This window comes from Martes martes, assembly GCF_963455335.1.
Source record: "Martes martes genome assembly, chromosome: 4".
In the NCBI taxonomy this organism is placed as follows: domain Eukaryota; kingdom Metazoa; phylum Chordata; class Mammalia; order Carnivora; family Mustelidae; genus Martes; species Martes martes.
In genome coordinates, this window is record NC_137891.1 from 156463175 (window position 1) to 156488261 (window position 25087).

The following is a 25087-nucleotide window of genomic DNA, read 5'->3' on the forward strand; positions in this document are numbered from 1 at the left end:
ACTCCAAGGCCCAGGGCTTAGCGACTTTATAGATAAGGGCAGTTCTGATCATAAACCCAACTGCATTTGTGCAAAATGGTAGAGTTAGCTTATCTCTTCCTGCCTTAAATCCTGGTGCTTACTTCTCTTTCTAACTTATAAATGTCCTTTGTGGCATTTTTTTTCCCCCAAAAAGGCATGTTGTCTGCATTAAAAACCTTTTCAGGCAGATATCTTTTCTCCTTTTTGATTATTTTAGTGGTGTCTGGGAACTTGCTACTGCTTCTGCTATCTTGACATTTTTTAGGTAAAACCTCTTTCTAAAATCAAACCATCCTTTGCTGACAATAAATTCTCCAGGTTTAGATCCTTCACTTTCCTTTTGCTTTAAGTTGTCCTATAACAACTTCACTTTTCTGGAATCATGTTAGAGACAGTAGGTATGCCTTTCTTATAGCAGTCCTGCACTCACATATAAGCTGCATTTTCAGTAGGAGATAAAAAGGTATTTTGCAAGAAGTGCAATGTTTTCATACCTGCTGGTATAGCTGCAGCAACAGCTTCATGAATTTCCTTTTCTTTTTTCTACCATGGTCCTTACACTGGATTCATTTACCTTGAAGTGAAAGATAACCGCAGCTGCTGGCCTCAGTCTATGTACATATCAAGCAATTCAACTTTTTCTTAAAATGTCATGACTTTTCTCTGCTTCTTGGTAGCACTTCCAGCATCACTAGTGTTAACTCAAGTTTTATGATATTGCACTAAACACAATGAAAAATATGTTGAGAACCACAAGAAATCACTTTTTACTGCAATACATGCAATTTACTAGAGAAACAAACTGTCACATGTTGTTTTATGTAGGTGCTTGCAACACCTGAGCTCACCACAAAAGCAACAGGAGGTGGCTATGAAATTATTACAGTAGCACATATGCACTACAGTTAATTTTATGCAGTTATGATGTAATACCATATCTTTACATTTGTTTACATTTCTCTAGACTGCAAATGGCACCATGTATAGTCTGTAAGTGTGTGCTTAAGGTTCGATAAGTTTTAACTTTTTTTCCTTTTAAAAGGTTTTTATTTATTTATTTGGGGGGGAGAGAGAGAGAGCGTACAAGTTTGGGGGGAGGGGCGGAGGGAGAAGGAGAAACAGACTTCCCATTGAGCAGGGAGCCCAACACAGGGCTCCATCCCAGGACCCCAAGATCTGAAAGCAGATCTGAGCTGAAAGCAGACACTTATTACTTGACTGAGCCACCAAGGTGCCCCAGCTTTGATGATTCTTATCACCACTGCTTATTACCACTTACTGCTGCTGTTCCCTTCAGTACTGCCACTATAGGATTGCCTGGGGGTCTGGGTATGAGAGAATGGAGGAAAGAAAGAAAACATGGGGGATTTTCACACTTCTTGAGTATTAGGAGTTCCCTTTCCTGCTCTGAGCCAGAAAAGGGGCTTCTCTTCAAGCTGTCTCTAGGTGTACCCCATTTTTCACGTCTAGATTTTTTTGATGTATTAAATTCAGGCTTTAGGATCCTAGAGGGAGGGAAAACCCAGATATGATGGAATTCGGGTCTTTCCCTATCCACCTGCTAATAAGGACTTTTCAGAGTCCTCAAATACTACTCCTAGCATTCTGTCCAAAGTTTTGTAGTTGCATTCAATAGGAGTGATAGAGTGAACTGTGCTTACAGCTCCAGAATCCCTATCATTTTGTTTTAACCTATTTCTGTCTATATTTTTTTGTGGATTTCTTAAAGGCAGCATATGGTTGGGTCTTACTTTCTTAGCCAACCTGATAATCTTTGCCTATTTAGTAGGGTATTTAGACCATTTATTCAAGATTATTGAAATAGTTGTGATCAAATCTACCAAGTACTATTTGTTTTCTATTTGTCCCATCTATTATTTATTCTCTTTTTCTTACTTTTCTGCCTTCTTTTTGGATTAAATATCTTTTATGTTTCCATTTTATCTCCTTTTTTGGTTTATGAGCTATAATTCCTTGTGTGCCTGTCTGAGGGTTTATAGTATACATGAGAGACCAGCAAACTTTTTCCATAAAGACCCATATAGTAAATATTTTAGATTTGTTGCACTATACTATCTTTGTCATAACTATTCGACTCTGCCATTGTCGTACAAAAACAGCTAGACACAATATGTAAATGAATGACTCTGGCTTTGTTCCAGTAAAACTTTATTTTATTTTAAAGATTTTATTTATTTATTTGACAGAGATCACAAGTAGACAGAGGGACAGGCACAGAGAGAGAGAGGGGGAAGCAGGCTCCCTGCTGAGCAGAAAGCCCGATGCAGAGCTCGATCCCAGGACCCTGAGATCATGATCTGAGCTGAAGGAAGAGGCTTAACCCACTGAACCACCCAGGCACCCCATAACTTTATTTATTTATTTATTTATTTATTTATTAAAGATTTTGTTTATTTATTTGAGAGAGAATGAGTGAGAGAGAGCATGAGAGAGGAGAAGGTCAGAGGGAGAAGCAGACTCCCCAAGGAGCTGGGAGCCTGATGCGGGACTCGATCCTGGAAGTCTGGGATCATGACCTGAGCTGAAGGCAGTCGCTCAACCAACTGAGCCACTCAGGTGCCCTATTTGTTTATTTTTTCAGATTTTATTTATTTGTTTGTCAGAGAGAGAGAGCACAAGCAGGGGGAGCGGCAGGCAGAGCAGGCACATGAGAAACAGGCTCCTCTCTGAGCAAGAAGCCCAATGTGGGACTTGATCCCAGGACGCTGGGATCATGACCTGAGCTGAAGGCAGACACTTAACCAACTGAGCTACCCAGGTGTCCCTCCAATAAAACTTTATTTATGAAAATGGAGAGGAGGCCAGATTTGGCCTGCAAATTATAGTTTGCCAACATCTGGTCATATCTTTAATTTAACACAATCTACTTTCAAGTGATATTATGCTACTTCACTTGTATAACCTTTCCACAATACACTTCCATTTCTGGGGTGCCTGGGTGTTTTGGTCTATTAAGTTTATGCCTTTGGCTCAGGTCAATCTCTGGGTGCCTAAGTGTCCTTAGGCTCTCTGCTTAGCAGGGAGTCTGCTTCTTCCTCTCCCTCTATCCCTCCCCCACTCGTGCTTGCTCTCTCTCTCAAATAAATAAATTAAATCTTTAAAAGAAATATACTTCCATTTATTCCCTACCAGCCTTTGCACTATTGTTTTCTTGCATTTTACATGTGATATAAATTTTATAGAATATGTATAAGTAATACTGCTGTTGTTTTTACTTTGAATAGTCAATTATATTTTCTGGGATCATGGGATCCCTGGGATCATGACCTGAGCCAAAGGCAGATGCTTAACTGACTGAACCACCCAGGTGCCCCTATTTTCAGGAGATTAAAATAAAAAATGAAGGAAGAGATTATACTGAGTGAAATAAGTCAAGCAGAGAAAGTCAATTATCATATGGTTTTACTTACTTATGGAGCATAAGAAATAACATGGAGGGCATTAGGAGAAGGAAAGAATAGTGAGATTGGGGGAAATAGGAGGGGGAGATGAACCATGAGAGACTGTGGACTCTGAGAAACAAACTGAGGGTTTTGGAAGGGAGAGGGCTGGGGGGATAGGTGAGCCTGGTGGTGGGTATTAAGGAGGGCACATATAGCATGGAACACTGGGTGTGGTGCATAAATAAATCTTGAAACACTGAAAAAATAAAAATAAAAAAATGTAAAGTATCTTATCACCCTAAAAATAAATAAATAAATAGATAGATAAATAAATAAATAAATTTATCTGCATTGTTACAGTTTCCAATGCACTTTTTTTTCGTGTGTGTGTAAATGCAGATTTCCATCTGCTATAATTTTCCTTCTGCCTGAAGGAGTTCATTTAAAATTTCTGCTGCTGCTGAATTCTTTCAGCATTTTTAAGGGTGTGTGAAAGTATTTCACTTTTATTTATTTATTTTTAAAGATTTTTATTTAGTCTTTAGAGAGAGAATGCATGAGTGGGGAGAAGGAGAGGGAGAAAGAGAGAATCCCAAGCAGGCTCCGTGCTCAGTGTGGAGCCTGATGCAGAACTTAATCCATAATCTGAGATCATGACTTGAGCCAAAATTAAGAATTGGGTGCTCAACCAACTGAGCCACCAGGCGCCCCTCACTCTTAATTGTGAAAGATATTTTTTGTTGGGTGTAGAATCCAAGTTGACAGCCCCGCCCAATTTCAGTACTCTAAAGATGTTTCTCCATTCTTTTCTGGCATGCATAGTTTCTGTCAAGAAAGCTGCTGTCATTTTTATCTTTACTCTTCTGTATATAATATTTCTTTATGTCTTTGACTCTTGTTAAGATTCTCTCAGTAAAAATAACAGCTTTTTTGAGATATAATTGAGATACCATAAAATTCACCTTTTTATTTTTATTTTTTTAAAGATTTTATTTATTTATTTGACAGACAGAGATCACAAGTAGGCAGAGAGGCAGACAGAGAGAGAGAGGGAGGCAGGCTCCCTGCTGAGCAGAGAGCCCGATGTGGGGCTTGATCCCAGGACCTTGGGATCATGACCTGAACTGAAGGCAGAGGCTTTAACCCACTGAGCCACCCAGGTGCCCAAATTTACCTTTTTAAAATGTATACTGCCTGCCTCTCTGCCTATTTATGATCTCTGTCTGTCAAATAAATAAATAAAATCTTTAAAAAATAAATAAAATGTATAATTTATTGGGTTTTAGTGTATTCACAAAGGTATACAACCGTCATCACTAATTTTAGAATTTCGTCTCTCAAAAATGAAACCCAGTGCCTATTAGCAATTACTCTCAGTATTCCCCCACTGGCAACCACTAATCTAATTTCTGTCTCTATGCATTTTCTTTTCTAGACATGTGATGTTTACGGAGTGATACAGTCTGTGTAGTCTTCTGTGATGGACTTTTTCTTTGCACAGTGTTTTCAAGGTTCATTCATGTTATAGCAGTACTTTATTCCTTTTTTGTGTCAAATAATATTCCATTGTATGAATAGATCACATTTGTTTATTCACTCATCAGTTGATGGACATTTAGCTTATAGCCATTTCTTGACTTTTATGAATGATAATGCTGTGAACACTTGTATGTAAGTTTTCATGTGGACATGTGTTTTCATTTCTCTTGGGTGGATACCTAGGAGTAGAATTGCTGGGTGAATATGGTAATTCTGTGCTTAACATTTTCAGAAGTTGCCTATTTTTAGAAGCAACTACAGCATTTTAGATTTCCATCAGCATTGTATGAAGTTCCAGTTTCTCCCCATCCTTGTCAATACTCATTATTGTCTGTCTTTTAATATTAGTCATCCTAGAAAAAAATTAGTTATCCTACTGGGTGTGAAGTGGTCTCTTACTGTGATTTTGATTTCCATTTTTCTAGTGACTAATGATGTTCAGCATCTTTCCATGTGCTTATTTCTCCAAAGAAGATACACAAATATCTGATAATGTCTATTCAAATCTTATGCTCATTTTTAACATTGACTTGTCTTTTTTTTTTTTTTTTAAGATTTTATTTATTTTAGAGAGAGAGAGAGAGACAGCACAAGCAGGGAAAGGGCCACGAAGAGGAGAGATAGAATCTCAAGCAGTCTACACCCAGCATGGAGCCTAAGCAGGGTCTGAGATCATGACCTGAGACAAAATCAAGAGTAGGACATTAACCGATGGAGTTGCCCAGCCCTTGCCTTTTTACTGTTGAGCTGTAAAAGTTCTTCACATATTCTTGGTACATTTTCCTATCAGATAAATGATTTACAAAAAATTCTTCCATTCTGAGCCTTGTCTTTTCACTTTCTCAGTGGTATCCTTTGAAGCCAAAAGGGTTTTGATTTTGATGAAGTCCATTTACTTATTTTTTTTTCTTTCATTGTTTTTGCTCTTGGTGTTATATCTAAAATATTATTGCCTAACCCAGGGTCACAGAGACTCTTGTTTTCCTTTAAGAGTTGGTATAGTTTTAGCTCTTGCATTTAAGTCTATGGTCCATTTTGAGTTAATTTTTGTGTATGGCATGAGGATGTAGTTTATAACTTTATTCTTTTGCATGTGAATATCCTGTATTCCCAGTATCATTTGTAGAAAAAGATGCTTTTTTTCCACATTGAATGGTCTTGGCATCCTTGTTGAAGATCAGTTTACCATAAATGTAAGGAGTTGATTTCTATGTTCTCAATTCTGTGCCATTTATGTATATGCCTTTATATATTTATACATTCTCTCTTTATGTCAGTATCATACTGTCTTGATTACTATAGCTATATAGTAAATTTTGAAATTTGAGAAGTGTGACTTTTCTAATTTTGTTAGTTTTCAAGATTGTTTTGGCTATTGGGGTTGCTTTGCATTTCTATATGAATTTTAGGATCAGCTTGTTAGTTTCTCCAAAAATGATAGCCAGGATTTTGAAAAGTATTACAGTGAATATATAGATCAATTTAGGTAGTCTTGCCGTCTTAACAATACAGGATATAAGCAAAAATCCATTTATACTGCCTTTTGTATTTACCTATATAGTTACCTTTATCAGTGCTCTTTTTCTTTGGTTCATTTGAATTAATATCTAGTGTCCTTTCATTTTAGTTTGAAGGACTCCCTTTATTAGTCTTATAGAACAGATTTGCTAGCAGTGAGTTCTGTTTTTGTTTATCCATGACTGTGTTAATTTCTCCTTCCTTTTTTTATTTTAAAAATTTTTGTTGTGGTAAAATACACATAACATGAAATTTACCATGGAATTATTTTTAAGTATACAGTTCATTGGTATTAAATACATCCATAATGTTGTGTAACTGCTACTACCATACATGTCCATAAATCTTTTCAACTTGTAAAACTGAAACCCTATACCCATTAAACAAAGTCCCCCATTTCCACCCATCTTTCTAGCTCTTAGCAACGAGTTTTCTTTTCTTTTTTCTTTTTTTTTTTTTAAAGATTTTATTTATTTATTTAATAGAGAGAGAGCACAAGTAGGCAGAGAGGCAGGTAGAGGGGGAGAGGGAGAAGCGGGCTCTCTGCTGAGCAGGGAGCCCAACTTGGGGCTCAATCCCAGGACTCTGGGACCATGGCCCAAGCTGAAGGCAGCTGCTTAATTGACTGAGCCACACTTTTTTCTTTCTTTCTTTCTTTTTTTTTTTTTAAGATTTTATTTATCTATTTGAGAGACGGATAGAGAGAGAGAGAGAGAAGGGGGAGAAGCAGAGGGAAAGGGGGGCAGGGGACTCTGCTGAGTAGGGAGCCCAACTTCCGTCTTAATCCTGGGACTCTGAGAACACGATCTGAGCCGAAGGCAGACACTTAACTGACTGAGCCACCCAGGCACCCCCACACAGTTTTATTTTCTGTCTCTGATTTTGAGTACTTTTAGTATTCCTATTAGTGAAATCATACAGTATTTGTCTTTTTGTCACTGGTTTATTTTATTTAGCACAATGTTTTCAAGCTTCATCTATTTTGTAGCATATTGCAGACTTTTAATTCCTTCTTAAGACTGGTTAATATCGGGGCGCCTGGGTGGCTCAATGGGTTAAAGCCTCTGCCTTCGGCTCAGGTCATGATCCCAGGGTCCTGGGATAGAGCCCCGCATCGGGCTCTCTGCTCTGTGGAGAGCCTGCTTTCTCCTCTCTCTCTGGCTACTTGTGATCTCTGTCTGTCAAATAAATAAATAAAATCTTAAAAAAAAAAAAAGACTGGTTAATATCCCATTGTATGTATATCTACGTTTTGCTTGGTGATTTTTTGCTTGATGGACTCGTGGATCATTTCCATGTTTTAGTTATCATGAATAATACTGCTATGAACATGAGTATACAGATACCCTTTAAGAAGTGTAATGTGGTATTTTTTTCTTTTTTGCTCTCTATAAGAGACTCTATTTGAGACAGAACTGTTGTTTTTTTTTTTTAAGATTTTATTTATTTATTTGACAGAGATCACAACAAGTAGGCAGAGAGGCAGGCAGAGGGTGGGGGGAGAAGCAGGCTCCCTGCTGAGCAGAGAGCCCTTTGCGGGGCTCAATCCCAGGACCCTGGGATCATGACCCAAGCCGAAGGCAGAGGCTTTAACCCACTGAGCCACCCAGGCGCCCCGAGACAGAACTGTTATATAATATGCTAGTTTTGTTTTTAATTTCTTAATTTTTATTTTTTATGTTTCAGGTTTTTATTTAAATTCTAGTTAGGTTAATTACAATGCAATGTTTTTCAGTAGTAGAACTCAGTTGATTCATCACTTACATATAACACCCAGTGCTCATTACAAGTGCCCTCCTTAATAACCATTACCCATCCCCCACCCACCACTCCTCCAGCAACCCTCAGTTTATTCTCCATAGTTAAAAGTCTTGGGAGAAAGGCTCTTTCCTTTCCATCCATTGGCAGCCATCAGCTCAAAGGTAAGCCAAGATGGACACTTACAAGTACATCCAGGAGCTGTGGAGGAAGAAGCCATCCGGTGTAATGTGCTTTCCTCTCAGGGTGTGCTGCTGATAGTACCCCAGCTTTCTGTGCTCCACAGGGTCCCCTGCCCAACCAAGCCTGATAGAGCATGCAGACTGGGTTATAAGGCCAAGCAAGGTTATGTCATACGTCGGATTCATGTGTGACAAGATGACCACAAATGCCGAGTTCCTAAGGGTGCTACCTATGGCAGTCCTGTCCATCATGGTGTTAACCAGCTGAAGTTTGCCCCAAGCCTTCAGTCTGTTGTAGAGGAGTGAGCTGGACACCACTGTGGGGCTCTGAGAGTCTTAAATTTTTACTGGGTTTGTGTAGATTGCATATACAAGTTCTTTGAGGTTATCCTCATTGCTCCATTCCATAAAACTATCAGAAAAATCCTGACACCCAGTGGATCACCAGACCAGTCCACAAGCACAGGGAGATACAAGGGCTGACATCTGTAGGCTGCAAGAGCCATGGCCTTGGAAAGGGTCACAAGTTCCACCACACTACTGGTGGTTCTCACTGTGAGACATAAGAGAAGACACAATACTTTCCAGCTCCACCGTTACCACTAATATAAGTAATGTTTGTAAAATCCTTACCTAATAAACAATTTAGGATAGTTGTGGCTGCTTAAAACTGTTCTTTAATTTGTCTCTTAAAATTTGTCTCTTAAAAGTTATCTGCAGGGGGCGCCTGGGTGCCTCAGTGGGTTAAGCCTCGGCCTTCAGCTCAGGTCATGATTTCAGGGTCCTGGGATCAAGCCCCACATCAGGTTCTCTGCTCAGCTTGGAGCTTGCTTCCCCCTCTCTCTCTGCCTGCCTCTCTGCCTACTTGTGATCTCTGTCTGTTAAATAAATAAAATCTTTATAAAAAATTAGTTATCTGCAGATTGTTCCATGAATGCATTGCCAAATTATTAAAGTTAAAGTAAAATAATGTTTGAAGACTGTAAGTGAGGGTCACCTGGGTGGCTCAGTGGGTTAAAGCCTCTGCCTTCGGCTTGGGGCATGATCCCAGGGTCCTGGGATCGAGCCCCACATTAGGCTCTCTGCTCAGCAGGGAGCCTGCTTCTCCCTCTCTCTCTGCCTGCCTCTCTGCCTACTTGTGATCTCTGTCTGTCAAATAAATACATAAAATCTTAAAAAAAAAAAAAAGACTCTAAGCGATGGTGTATCTTGTTTCTAATAAGATAAATGCTTTTGTCTTTGCATTATCTTATTAAGGAGTTTATGTGTCAGTGTTTAAAATGCTGTTTGGTATAGGAGATGTAAAATAAATTCTGTTAAAGTAGAATGCAGAAACTAGCCGTGTAGATTTGTTGGTACGTGTAATAAAAACTACAGCTTTTTGGGGGGTGATGTAATGCCCTGGTTTACGCCCAAATGGCTCTTTTTAGGAGTTTGGTAAGAACAAGCTTTTAAAATTGGATTTTCTTGGAAATGTGAAGACTGTCCTAATCTTTTATCATGATGATATGCAGAATAATGTTACCTTGGAACCACATTTTTAGGTTGAATCCAGTATTTTTCAGGGATCTTAAGCTCAGTTAAATGATTTTCAGAAAACAGTGGACTGAAAGCCTCTTGAGACCTAAATTCCCTTCCACTCAAAAAGATCCTAAACTATATATATTTTACGTGTAGAGGTTGTTCAACTAAAGGAGTAAGTGTTTATTAAATTAAAAAGAAAAAAGAGTCCTTTATGGTTTGCCTCCCTCCCTTTTTAAATTTTTTCTTAAAGATTTATTTATTTGGGAGAGAGAGCACACATGTAAGCGTGGGGAGGGGCAGAGGGCGAGGGAGAGAGAGAATCTCAAGCAGATTCCCTGCCCATCACAGAACCCAACACAGGGTTCAATTTTCAGAACCCTAAGATCATGACCTGAACCAAAATCAAGAGTCAGATGCTTAACCAGCTGAGCCACCAAGGCGCCCCAACCTCTTCTTTCTCTTTTTTTCCCCTTCCCATATATTCATCTGTTTTGTTTCTTATTTTATTTTATTTTAGTTTGTTTCAATTTTTTTTTAAGATTTTATTTATTTGAGAGAGTGAGAGCATGAGAGGGGGGTGGGTCAGAGGGAGAAGCAGACTCCGCATTGAGCAGGGAGCCCAATGCAGGGCTCGATACCCTGACTCTGGGATAATGACCTGAGCCGAAGGCAAACACCTAACTGACTGAGCCACCTAGGTGCCCCTCAAGTTTTTATTTAAATTCTAGTTAGTTAAAATGCAGTGAAATACTGATTTCAGGAGTAGGACTCAGTGATTCATCACTTACAACACCCAGTGCTTATCCCAACAAGTGCCCTTCATAATACCCATCACCCATTTAGGCCATTTCCTTCCCACCTCCCTTCCATTATCTCTCAGTTTGTTCTCTGTAGTTAAGAGTCCCTTATGGTTTGCCTCCCTCTCTTTTCTTTTTTCCCCTTCCCCTATGTTGATCTGTTTTGTTTCTTAAATTCTACATGAGTGAAATCATATGGTATTTCTCTTTCTGACTGACTTATTTCACTGAGCATAATACACTCTAGCTCCATCCATGTAGTTGCAAATGAGATTTCGTTCTTTTTGATATCTGAGTAATATTCAATTGTATATATATACCACAGCTTCCTTATCCATTCATCAGTTGATGGACCTTTGGGCTCTTTCCATAATTTGGCTGTTGTTGATAATGGTGCTATAAGCATTAGGGTGCATATGTGCCTTCAAATCAGTACTTTTGTATCCTTTGGATAAATACCTAGTAGTGTAATTGCTGGGTCATAGGGTAGTTCTGGTTTTAACTTTTTGAGGAACCTCCATACCGTTTTCTAGAGTGGCTGCACCAGTTTGGACTTCCACCAACAGTCCCCTTTCTCTGCATCCTCACCAATATCTGTTGTTTCCTGTGTGTGTGTATGTATGTGGTTTTTTTAAAAAAAGATTTTATTTATTTGAGAGAGAGTGAACAGTGGGAAGGAGCAGAGGGAGAAAAGCATACTCCCTGCTGAGCCAGAAGCCTGATTTGGGGCTCAGTCCCCGGACCCTGAAATCATGACCTGAGCCGAAGGCTTAACCTACTGAGCCACACAGGCACCCCTCCTGTGTTGTTGAATTTAGCCATCCTGGCAGGTGTGAGGTGGTTTCTCATTGTAGTTTTGATTTGTATTTCCCTAATGATAAGTGATGTTAAGCATCTTTTCATGTGTCTGTTGGCCATCTGTATGTCTTCTTTGGAAAAATGTCTGTTCAGGTCCTCTGCCCATTTCTTTTTTTTTTTTTTTTAAAGATTTTATTTATTTATTTGTCAGAGAGAGAGAGAGTGAGCACAGGCAGACAGAGTGGCAGAGGGAGAAGCAGGCTCCCTGCGGAGCAAGGAGCCCGATGCGGGACTCTATCCCAGGATGCTGGGATCATGACCTGAGCCGAAGGCAGCCGCTTAACCAACTGAGCCACCCAGGAGTCCCCCTCTGCCTATTTCTTAATTGGATTGTTTATTATTTGGGTATTGGGTTTGATAAGTTCTTTATAGATTTTGAATTCTAACCCTTTATCAGATATGTCATTTGTAGATATCTTCTCCCATTCTGAAGGCTGCCTTTTAGGGGTTTTTTTATTGTTTCCTTTGTTGAGCAGAAACTTTTTAGTTTGATATAGTCCCATTTATTTAGTTTTCCTTTTGTTACCTTTACTTTTGGTGTCATATCTGAAAAATCATTGCTGCAACTGGTATCTACCGACAACTAGGGGCTCACCTTCATGTTTTCTTGTAGGATTTTTATGATTTCAAGTCATACATTCAAGTCTTCATTTCATTTGAGTTAGTATTTGTGCATGGGGTATGATAATGGTCCAGTTTCCTTTTTTTCCATGTGGCTGTTCAGTTTTCCCAGCACAGGTTTTCACCTTCCTCTCTGATATGGATGCCTTTTATTACTTTTTCTTGCCTGTTTACTCTGGCTCTGACTTCCAGTGCTAGGACAATAGGAGTAGCAAGAGTTGGGTATACTTAGGTTGTTCCTGATCTTAGAGGAAAATCTTTTAGTTTTTCGCTTTTGAGGATGATGTTAGCCGTGGACTTACCATAGATAGCCTTTATTATGTTGAGATACAGTCTCTCTAAACCCATTCTGCTGAGAGTTTTTATCATGGCTGGTTGTTGAATTTTGTTAAATGCTTTTTCTGCATCCACTGCAATGAAGTTGGTTAAGCGACTGCCTTCATTTTAGGCCATGATCCCAGAGTCCCAGGATTGAGTCCCACCCACATCAGGCTCCCTGCTCAGCAGGAAGTCTACTTCTCCTTGCCCCCCACCTGGCTCTTGTGCTTTCTCTCCTTTCTCTCTCATCTCAAATAAATAAATAAATAAATAAATTTTTTTAAAAGTAAGTGTTTCGTAGGATTCACTTTTGAAGCCATCTGGACTTTTGTTTGTTGGGAGTTTTTTGGTTCAGCTTTGTTTCAGTTTTATTACCAGTAATTTGTTTGTTTAGATTTTCTATTTCTTCCTGATTTCTTCTTGGAAGATATTATGTTTGTAGGAAGTTTTCATTCTTCTATTTTGTCTAATTTGTTGGCATATTGTTTTTTATAGTAGGCTCTTATAATCCTTTGTATTCTGTGGTGTTGGCTCTTTTTGGAAGAAAGCTGTGCTAGGAGTGGTGGTAAGAGAAGGCAGAGGTTGAGATCAGTAGTACAGATATGTTTAGTATGATGCGAGACATCTAAGTGGAAACAATCTAGTAGGCAGTTGAATCTAAGAATTTCAAATAAAAAAAGAAGAATTTCAACTGTAGAAACTAAATCCTAAACTATAAATTAAACCACAAATTTGGTATAGTCCGTATACAACCTTCAGTTTAGATTTTGGACAGTAACCCTTTATCCAATATGTCATTTACAAATATCCGCTCCCATTCCATCAGCTGCCTTTTAGTTTTGTTGATTGTTTCCTTTGCTGTGCCCAGGCTTTTTATCTTGATGAACCCCAGTAGTTCATTTTTGCTTTCGTTTCCCTTGCCTCAGGAGATGTGTCTAGTAAGAAGTTCCTGCGGCCAACATCAAAGATGTTGCTGCCTATTTTCTCCTCCAGGATTTTGATGGTTTCCTACCTTATATTTAGGTCTTTCATCCATTTTCAATTTATTTTTGTGTATGGTCTAAGAAAGTGGTCCAGTTTCATTCTTCCTGCATGTCCAGTTTTCCCAACACCATTTGTCAAAGAGATGCTTTATACTTTTTCCTGCTTTGTGGAAGGTTAGTTAGCCATACATTTGTGGGTCCATTTCTGGTTCTCTATTCTGTTACATTGATCTGTGTGTCTGTTTTTGATTGCAGCTTCAGTATAAAACACATAATGAAGAGCACAATTGAATAAGATACCCCAACATAGTTGTGTACTTCATCATAAGAAAACTTCCACTGTTGTGATTTGACCTTGGGTTTACTTGGGCAGAACAAGAATTCTAACTTTTCTTCTCACTGGTAGGGATGAAAAGCTAAGAGAAAGTGCTGCTCTTAGTTGTTGTTGTACTACTGAGTTCCACTAGAAGCTGTGTCTGTTCCACCATCGTTGCTCAGGTTTTGCTTCCTTCCTAGCATCTTTCAGCTCCTGCTTTTTTTCCAATCTAAACCAGAAAGAAAGGAAATGATTCTGTTTACATATGCACAATTTTCCTAGGATTATCCTCTGCTGCTTTTTTCCAGTCTGGATGGAAATTCTTTCTTGAATTCTTCTCTGCTGCTTCCTGTTCTTTGAGCCTGGAACTGTTATAAAAGCTAATTGGCATCAGACACAAAAGATTATTCATTAACTTTTCTCTAAGACCCACAGCTCCTTTCAAGACTGATTCTAATTTTTTAAAGGAACTATCTCTTTCTTTTCTTCTGAGCTGACATATTAGAATACATTTGAACAGACTGTGCACAATTTTCAAACAATTGCTTTATATGCCATATTTAGTTTGAAAGTTATTTTCCCATAGAAACAATAATATAAATGATGGTTTTGTTTCCCCAGCTAACTCCAACGCCTTTTAAACTCGTGTCAAGTGGTATTTCATTTATAATTGACAACAGCTATACCCTTATTTCTTGGACACACAGACACATTGCCCATAAGTTATTCTAGTACAGCATAGAGACAAGAAACAAGGACTGTACCTACAGTGTCCCAATAATTTAACTTTCTACGTTAGTAGCATAAAATCACAGACTCTAGGAGTTAGGAGGGACGTTAGAGATAGCATCATCCAAGCTACTTATCTTATGAGGGAGAAGACTGACAGCCAGGGAACTTAAATGACTTTTTCTTAGTGGCATTTTCTTACCTCACATCACTGAAATTTGTATATATTGATTCACCTGTTTAAAATTCCAGATAAACTCCTTAATATCTATCAAGATTCAGTTCTTCTGTAAAACTTTTTGTATTCACCCTTGACCCTTTGGATATAGTTGGGCACTCTAGGTACAGGTTGTGTGACCTTGTGCAAGTCACTGAACATCTCAGTACTTCAATTTTTTTCCATCCATAAAATAATAATAATAATAATAATGCCTACTTCATAGGTGTGTGGTGAAAATGAAATGAGTTAATGTAAGTAAAGAGCTTATGACAGTGTCTAGTACACAGTGATTTTTTTTTTAAAGATTTTATTTATTTATTTGACAGACAGAGATCACAAGTAGGCAGAGAGGCAGGCAGAGAGAGAGGAGGAAGCAGGCTCCCTGCTGAGCAGAGAGCCCGATGTGGGACTCGATCCCAGGACCCTGGGATTATGACCTGAGCCGAAAGCAGAGGCTTTAACCCACTGAGCCACCCAGGTTCCCTAGTACACAGTGATTTTTTACTTGAATACTTGTTTTTCCTACGGGTCTGTGAGCTTATTAGCTCACCAAGGCCAAAAATATTATATACCACTCATCTTTGGGACCATTATGTAAGTTTTTAATGAAAATTTTTATTTTGAGGTGTGTCCGGGTGGCTCAGTTCAGCATCTGCCTTTAGCACAGGTCGTGATCTCAGGGTCCTGGGTTTGAGCCCCACTTTGGGGTCCTTGCTCAGTGGGGAACCTGCTTTTCCCTCTCTCTCTGCTCCTTCCCCCACTCCTGCTCTCTCTCTCTCTCTCAAATAAATAAAATCTTTAAAAAAAAGAAAAATTTTACTTTGAAATCATTGTAAATTTACATGCAGTTGGAAGAAATAATACAGAGATCCCCTGTATGAGATACCTCATTTCTCCCAGTAATAACACCTTGTAAAACTAGAGTACAGTATCACAACCAGGATATTTATATTGATACAGGCAAGATTCAAACCAGTTCCATTACCACAGGGATTCTACATATTGACCTTTTACAGCCACACTGATTTCTTTCTCATATTCTTCTCCCATCCAACATGTTTAATTCCTGGCAACCATGAATCTAGTCTATAGATTATTTTATATCTATACACACACACACACACACACACACACACACATACATATACATATAAGATTTACTTATGTAATATCTTTATACAATATAAAGAATATTATATAAATGGAATAACATAATATGTAACTTTTGCTGATTGTCTCTTTTCACTCAGCATAATTCTCTGGAGATTTATTTCAAGTTGTGTGTATCATTTTTTTTTAAAGATTTTATTTATTTATTTGAGAGTGAGAGAGAACATGAGAGGGAAGAAGGTCTGAAGGAGAAGCAGATTTCCCATGGAGCTGGGAGCCTGATGTGGGACTTGATCCCGGGACTCTGTGATCATGACCTGAGCCAAAGGCAGTCACTTAACAAACAGCCACCCAGGTGCCCTGTTCGTATCATTTTATAAAATTATTGTTGAGTAGCATTCATGGTATGAGTGTACATACTAAAGTTTAAGTGTTCACCCATTGAAAGACATCTGAATTGTTTCTAGTTTTTAACGATTATGAGTACAGCTGCTTTGAACATTCATGTACAGATTTTTGTGTAAATATATGTTTTCATTTCCCTGGGATAAATGCCTAGGAGAGCAGTTGCTGGATCATATGGTAGTTCCATGTTTAGTTTTTAAAGAAATTGCCAAACTGTTTTCTATAGTGCTGTACCATTTTACATACTACCAACTGCTTACAAGTGATCCAGTTTCTCCCCATCCTCACCAGTATTTGGTGTTATTGCTAATTAAAAAAAAATGTATCTGCTCTGATAGGTGGATAGTGAGATCTCATTATGGTTTTAATTTGCATATACAGTGTTGAACATCTTTTCATGTGCTTATTTGTTGTTTTTGTATCCTTTCTGATAAAATATCTTTCCATGTTCTTTGCCCATTTGCTGATATATTTTTTTAAACTGGTGAGTTTTAAGAATTATTTATATATTCTAAATACTAGTGCTCATTGGCAGTGTCGTTTGCATATATGCATATATTTTCTCCTAGTCTAGATTGTCTTTTCATTTTATTAATAAGTTCTTTCATAGAGCAAGAGTTTTTAATTTTCATTAAGAACTCTTTGCCTAATTCTCGATCCTGAAGATTTTAATATATTTTTTCTAAAAGTTGTATAGTTTTACATTTTGCATTTAAGTCCATGACCCATTTTAAGTTAATATTTATCTAAGACATGAGGTTTAACTCAAAATTTATCATTATTACTATCTTTTGCCTATGGATGTCCACTTGTATCATTTGTTAAAAAGATGTGCTTTCTGTTGAGGAGGGGAAGATGATGGTGAGTAGGACTCTAGGTTTGCCTTGTCCCATGAATACAACTACATAACTATCAGATCATCCTAAATACTGCAAAAATCTGTCTGAAGAGTGGAAGAAGAAACTCTACAACTGAAAGTGGAGAAGAGGCCACACTGAGGAAGGTAGGAGGTGCAGAGAGGTGGCTTTGGAGAGAAGCAGATCCTGGGTGCTGTGTTGAGGAGAAGCCACAATCATGGAGAAGGGTGAAAGACAAATTGGGATGCAGGGGAGCACACAGGGAAAACAAATCCCCATAGTAACTGACTTGGAAAGTGAGTTCTTGCAACCAGCAGGGCTTAGAGTTTTAAAGGTCAGTGTGCTTGGCTTCAGGAAAGCTCAGAGGACACTGGGGCTACTCTTGGAGAAAAGGCAGGGCAAAGAGCTTGCAGACATACAACATGGAAATAGCAATATGAAGAGCCACTGGGGCCCACAGTGGGGAGGTTAGTGGTTCATCTTAGAATTTGTCCCAGAGAAGCAATGTTCACAGAGAGAAACTTCTGGGAACAAAAGGAAGTGGCCATTTTCTTCTCCCACCCTTTAGCATAAACACAGAGACACCTGTGGAAACCAGTGCAGCACCAGCACTCCCTACTTAACTTATTTACACCAAGTCCTACCTCCCTACTCTCTGGAAGAACTGCCCTTCCCAGTCACTCTTGCTACAGTCCCAGTGCAGTGTGCCCCCTCCCCCAGAAGACTGGCTCAAACCCCTGCCAACATGGCGTCTCCCAATCCTGGAGTTTGTAAGGCCTCCATTCTAGTGGTAGCAGGGACAGGTCTCAACAAGCAGACCAGAGCACACCTAGTTAAAATGTGCCAAATCCAGGCCAGGAACAAAACACAGCCCACAACAGGCAAAGAGAGCCTCTGCAGATAACTGGACTGAAGGATAAAGCGACCAGGACACAATAGCAGAACACATGTAACACACTCTGGAGACACTCCCAGAAGCACCAGGCCCAGGGGACCTCTGTTCGGTCACTACCCTGCAGGGCACTACAGGACCTCTCCTTCATAAGGCTGTTACCCTTGAGAACAGAAGATGTAACTGACTTTTCTAACACAGAGAAACAAGCACAGCAACTTAGACAAAATGAAAAGATAGAGAAATTTATCCCAAATGAAGGAACAGGACAAGGCCCTGGACAGGGATCTAAGTAAAACAGATACAAGTAACATACCTGATGGACAGTTTAAAGCAATGATCATAATGATACTCACTGGACTTGAGAACAGAGTGGGGGACATCAATGACACCCTTAACAGAGAGATAAGGAATAACAGCAGAGACAAAGGACTCAATAACCATGATGAGCAGAATGCTTGATAGAATGAACAGCAGGCTGGAAGAAACAGAGGAATGAATTAGTAACCTAGAAGACAGAGTAGGGAAAGTAATCAAGCTGAACAAGGAGAAAAAGAAAAAGAATTATGCAAAACAAGAATATACTTAGGGAACTCAGTGAATCCATCAAACATAAACACATTCATATTTTAGGAGTCCCAGAAGTAGAAGAGGGAGAAAAGGAGGTAGCAAATTTATTTGAAGAAATGATAGCTGAAAACTTGACTAACATGGGAGGAAATAGATATCCAGATACAGGAAGCACAGAGAACTCCCATCAAAACCAACAAAAGAACATCCATATCAAGACATATTGAAATTAAATTGGCAGAATATAGTGATAAAAAATTTAAAGAGCAGCAAGATTAAAGAAGACAGTTACATACAAAGGAAACCCCATAAAACTATCAGCAGATTTTTTAGCAGAAACTTCACAAGCCAGAAAGGAGGCATGATATACTCAAAGTGTTGAATGGGAAAAACCTCCAGCCAAGAATACCCTATTCAGCAAGGCTGTCATTCAGAATAGAAGGAGCGATAAAGAGTTTCCCAGACAAAACTAAAGGAGTTCATGACCTCTAAAGCAGCCCTGCAAGAAATATTAAAGGGAAGCCTTTGACTGGAAAGGAATCACCACAAAGGACAGTATGAAGGCAGGAAACACAAAAGAAGTAAAAATGAGTATTTCTGTAAAAAAGAATCAGTCAAGGAACTCACAAAAGAAAAGGAAAATATATACCTAAAACGTGGGGAGGACAGAAGTAAAGAATGGGTTCAAACTTAAATGACTCAATTTAGTATAGACTGCTATATGCAGAAGAGGTTATATAAAAACTGTATGGTAACCATTTATCAAAAACCACTAAGAAATATGGAAAGAATAAAGAGAAAGAAATTTAAATATGTCACTGAAGAAAACCCAACAAACCATGAAAGAGAGACAAGAAAAGATTGGAGAAAATCTTCAGACCAACCACAAAGAAAATAACAAAATAGCAATAAATACCCATCAGTATTAGCAATTAGCAAAGGTATAGCAATTAATACCTATCAGTACCTATCTTTATTTTTTAAGTAGGATCCAAGCCTAGCATGGAGCCTAATAGAGGGCCCAAACTCAAACCCTAAGATCAAGATCTGAGCTGAGATCAAGAGTCAGACGCTTAACCTACTGAGCCACCCAGGCACCCCAATCAGTAATTACTCTGAATGTAAATGGACTAAACGCTCCAATAAGATATAGGGTGACAGAATGGATGAAAAAAAAAAAAGAAGACCCATCTATACACTGCCTATAAGAGGCTCATTTTAGACCTAAAAACAGCTGCAGATTGAAAGTGAGGAGTAGAGAAACATCTGTCATGCAAATGGATGTCAAAAGAAAGCCAGAGTGGCAATACTTCTATCGGACAAAAGGGACTTTAAAGCAGAGACTGTAACAAGAGTCAAGAAGGACACTATCATAATAAAAGGGACAATCCAACAAGAATATATAACAGTTGTAAAAAGTTATGGGCCCAACATGGGAGCACCCATATACGCAAAACAGTTAAGAACAAACATAAAGGAGCTAATCGATAATAATACCATACCAGTGGCAGACTTTAACATCCTACGTACACCAATGGACAGATCATTTAAACAGAAAATCAACATGGAAACAATGACTTTGAATGACACCGTGAACCAGATGGATTTAACAGAATACTCAGAACATTCCAGCCCCAAACAGCAGAATACACATTCTTTTCAAGTACACCTGGAACTTCCTCCACAATAGATCACCTATTAGGCCACAAAACTAGCTTCAGCAACTTCAAAAGGATCGAAGTCATACATGCATCTTTTCTCACCACAGTGTTATGAAACTACAAGTCAACCACAAGCAGAAATTTGGAAAGACCACAAGTAACATGCTGCTGAACGATGAATAGGTCAACCGGGAAGTAAAAGAAGAAATTAAAAAGTACATGGAAACAAATGAAAATGAAAACACAACAGTTCAAAACCTTTGGGACGCAGCAAAAGCAGTTCTCAGAGGGAAGTTTATAGTAATACAGGCCCACCTCAAGAAGCAAGAAAAACCTCAAATAAAGAACCTAGCCTTGCATCAAAAGGAGCTAAAAAGAGAATAACAAATGAAACTTAAAAGGAGCTAAAGAAAGGAAATAGTAAAGATTAGAGCAGAAATAAGTGATATAGAAGCTAAAAAGCAATACAAGAGATCAGTGAATCCAGGAGCTTTGGAAGAAATCAATAAAATTGACAAATCTCTAGCCAGACTTAATCAAGATAAAAAGAGAAGGGGCCCAAATAAATAAGAGCAGAAATGAGAGAGGAGAAATAACAACAAACACCATGGAAATAAACTTGTATGAGAGTATTATGAAAAACTACATGCCAACAAATTGGACAACCTAGAAGAAATGATAAATTCCAGAAACATATAATCTAATGAGAGTGAAACAGGAAGAAATAGAAAATTTGAACAGGCTAAAAACAAGCAAAGAAATTGAATCAGTAATCCAGAAACTCCCAACAAACCAAAGTCCAGGACCAGATGGTTCCACAAGCAAATTCTATCAAATATTTAAGGGGCATCTGGGTGGCTTAGTCAGTTAAGCCTCTGCCTTGAGCTCAGGTCATGATCCTAGGGTCCTAGGATCAAGCCCCACATCGGGCCTCCTCCTCAGTGGGAAGTCTGCTTCTCCCTCTGCCCCTCCCCCTCACTCATGAGTGCTCTCTCTTTTTCTCTTCCTCTCTCTAAATAAATAAATAAAATCTTTTCAAAGAACAACAACAAAAAATTTAAAGAAGAGCTAATGCCTTTTCTTCTCAAACTATTCCAAAAAATAGAAAAGGAAGGAAAACTTCCAAGTTTATTCCGTGAAGCCAGCATTATCCTGGTATCAAAACCTGTTAAAGACACCATGAGACAGCGGGGTGCCTAGGTGGCTCAGTGGGTTAAGTCTCTGCCTTCAGCTCAGGTCATGATCTCAGGGTCCTGGGATTGAGCCCCACATCGGGCTCTCTGCTCAGCAGGGAGCCTGCTTCCCCCGCCTCTCTGCCTATTTGTGATCTCTCTCTATCTGTGTCAAATAAATAAATAAAATCTTCTTTTTTTTAAGTAAATAAAATCTTTAAAGAAAAAAGACACAAAAGAACTACAGGGCAATATCCTTAGTGAACATAGATGCAAAAATCCTCAACAAAATACTGGCAGACAAAATCCAACAATGCATTAAAAACATCATTCCCCACAATCCAGTGGGATTTCCTCCAGGGTTGCAAAGATGGTTCAGTATTCACAAATCAATCAACATGATACATCACATCAGTAAGAGAAAGGATAGAAACCATATGATCTTTTCAGTAGATACCGAAAATGCACATGACAGAGTACAACATCCATTCATGATGATGCCCTCAACTGAGTAGGTTTAGAGGGAACATACCTCAGCATAATAGATAGCTCACTATATGGAAAACCCATAGCTAACATCACCCTCAATGGGGAAAATAATGAGCCTTTCCCCTAAGGTCAGGAAGAAGACAGGGATGTTCACTTTCACCATTTCTGTTCAACATCATACTGGAAGTTCTAGCTATAGCAATCAGACAATAAAAAGAAGAGGCATCCAAATCAGTAAAAGGGAGGTGAAATATTCACTATTTGCAGATGACATGATACTCTTATACACTGAAAATCTGAAAGACTCACCCCCCGCCACAGCCAAACTTCTCGAACTGATAAACAGATTCATTAGAGTTGCAGGATACCAAATCAGTGTACAGAAATCTATTTCATTTGTGTACACCAATAAGGAAGCAGAGAAAGAGAAATTAAGAAAGTAGTCCCATTTACAATGGCACCAAAAATAATAAGATACCAAGGAACAAACCTAACCAAAGAGGTGAAAGACCTGTACTCTGAAAACTGTAGAGCACTTATGAAAGAAAGTGAAGATGACACAAAGAAATGGAAGGACATTCCATGCTCATGGATTAGAAGAACAAATTTTTTAAAAATGTTTATACTTCCCAAAGCAATCACACATTTAATGCAATCCCTATCAAAATACCACCAGCATTTTTCACAGCACTAGAACAAATAATCCTAAAATTTGTATGGAACCACAAAAGATCCTGAATAGCCAAAGTAATCTTGAAAAATAAAAGCAAAGCTGGAGGCATCACAGTTTCAGACTTCAAGTGATATTATAAAGCTGTAGTAATTGAAACGGCATGCTACTGGTAGAAAAATAGACACATAGACTGACAGAATAGAAGACCCAGAAATAAAGGGAGACTAATACACCCAGTCAATCTAATGATAATACAGAAATAATATACAATGGGAAAAAGGCATTCTTTTCCACAAATGATGTTGGGATAACTGGATAGCAACATGCAAAAGAATGAAACTAGAGCACTTTCTTACACCATTAACAAAAATATATTCAAATTGGATTAAAGACCTAAATGTGATACCTGAATCCACAAAAATCTTAGAAAAGAGCACTGACACTAATTTCTCTGACATAGACCATAGTAACACTTTTCTAGATTTATTTCCTGAGGAAAGGGAAACAAAAGCAAAAATAAACTATTGGGACTACATCAAAATAAAAAGCTTCTGTACAGCAAAGGAAACAATCAATAAAACTAAAAAGGCAACCTATGGAATGGGAAGAGATATTTGCAAAAGACATATCTGATAAAGGGTCAGTATCCAAAATACATAAGGAACTTACAAAACTCAACATCTAAGAAAGAAATAATACAATAAGAAATGGACAGAAGAGGGGCATCTGGGTGGTTCAGTCAGTTGTATCCCACTCCTGATCTCAGCTCAGGTCTTGATCTCAAGATCATGAGTTCAAGCCTAGCATTGGAATCCATGCTGGGCATGGAGCCTACTTATGAAAAATTGGTAGAAGACATGAACAGATATTTCTCCAAAAAAGATAAAAAGGTGGCCAACAGATACATGAAAAATTGCTCCACATCACTCGTTATGAGGGAAATACAAATGAAATCTGTATAACCTCACAACTGTCAGAATGACTAAAATAAAAAACACAAGAACCAAGTGTTGATGAGGATATGGAGAAAAAGAATGCTTGTGCTCTGTTGGTAGAAATGCAAACTGGTACAGCCATAGTGGAAAACAGTATGGGGGTTCCCCAAAATGTTAAAAATGGAACTACCCTACAATCTAGTAATCAAACTACTGGGTATTTACTCAAAGAATATAAAAATACAAATTCAAAGGGATACATGTATCCCTATGTTTATAGTAACATTATTTCTGATAGCATAGATATAGAAGTGACTCAAGTAACCAATCAATGATTAACGGATAAAGAAGAAGTGGTGTATGTATGTATATGTGTGTGTGTGTGTGTGTGTAATGGATATTACACACAAATGGATATTTGACTGGATGGCTCAGTCAGTTAAGCATCTGCCTTCAGCTCGGGTCATGATCCCAGGGTCCTGGGATCGAGTCCCACGTTGGGCTCCCTGCTCAGTGGGGAGCCTGCTTCTCCCTCTCCTCTCTGCTTGTTCTCTCTCAAGTAAATAAATAAAATGTTGAAAAGAATTTTAAAAAGGATATTTGCCATTTGCAATGATGTGGATGGAGCTAGAGAGTATTATGCTAAGCAAAATAAGTCAGAGAAAGATAAATACTGCATGATTTCACTCATGTGGAATTTAAGATATGAAATTGAACATGGCGGGGGGAAGAGAGGCAAACCATAAAAAAGGCTTAACTATAGGTTGCTGCAGTAGGGTGCGTGTCAGGGGATGGGTTTAATGGGTGGTGGGTATTAAGGAGGGCACCCGTTGTGATGAGCACTGGGTGCTGTATGTAGGTGATGAGTCATTAAAATCTACATCTGAGGGCCACCTGGATGGCTCAGTCAGTTAAGCATCTGCCTTCGGCTCAGGTCATAATCCCAGGGTACTGGGATGGAGTTCTGCATCAGGCTGCTCAGTAGGGAGCCTGCCTGCCACTCCTCCTGCTTGTGCCCTCTCTCTCTATGACAAATAAATAAGATCTTAAAAAAAAGATCTACACCTGAAACTAATATTTTGAAAAATCATGTTTAAAAAAAAGGAAAGCTGGGGCGCCTGTGTGGCTCAGTTTTTAAGCCTCTGTCGTCGACTCAGGTCATGATCCCAGGATCCTGGGATCATACTGTACATTGGGCACCCTACTCAGTGGGAGGCCTGATTCTCCCTCTCCCACTCCTCCTTCTTGTGTTCCCTCTCTCCCTGTCTCTTTCTCTGTCAAATAAATAAATAAAATCTTTAAAAAAAATGGATAGAGTGAGCAACCAAAAAACAGACTTTTAATTAATTAATTAATTAATTAATTTGACAGACAGAGATCACAAGTAGGCAGAGAAGCAGGCGGGGTGGGGTGGGGTGGGGCGGAAAGCATGTCCCCTGCTGAGCAAAGATCCCAATGTGTGGCTCGATCCCAGGACCGTGATATCATGACCTGAGCCAAAGACAGAGGCTTAACCCAATGAGCCACCTAGGCAC

General features: G+C 38.7%; 1 protein-coding gene and 1 pseudogene across 2 annotated transcripts in view; both read left to right on the top strand.

The window, feature by feature from the left end:
• ZSWIM5 (zinc finger SWIM-type containing 5) overlaps nt 1–25087 on the top strand; it is a gene marked incomplete at both ends in the record, with an annotated part of 216933 nt that overhangs the window by 69517 nt on the left and 122329 nt on the right. The window lies entirely within an intron of this gene.
• LOC308340733 (large ribosomal subunit protein eL15-like) lies at nt 8415–9028 on the top strand (annotated as a pseudogene). The gene has a single exon. The product of its transcript is annotated as a large ribosomal subunit protein eL15-like (transcript).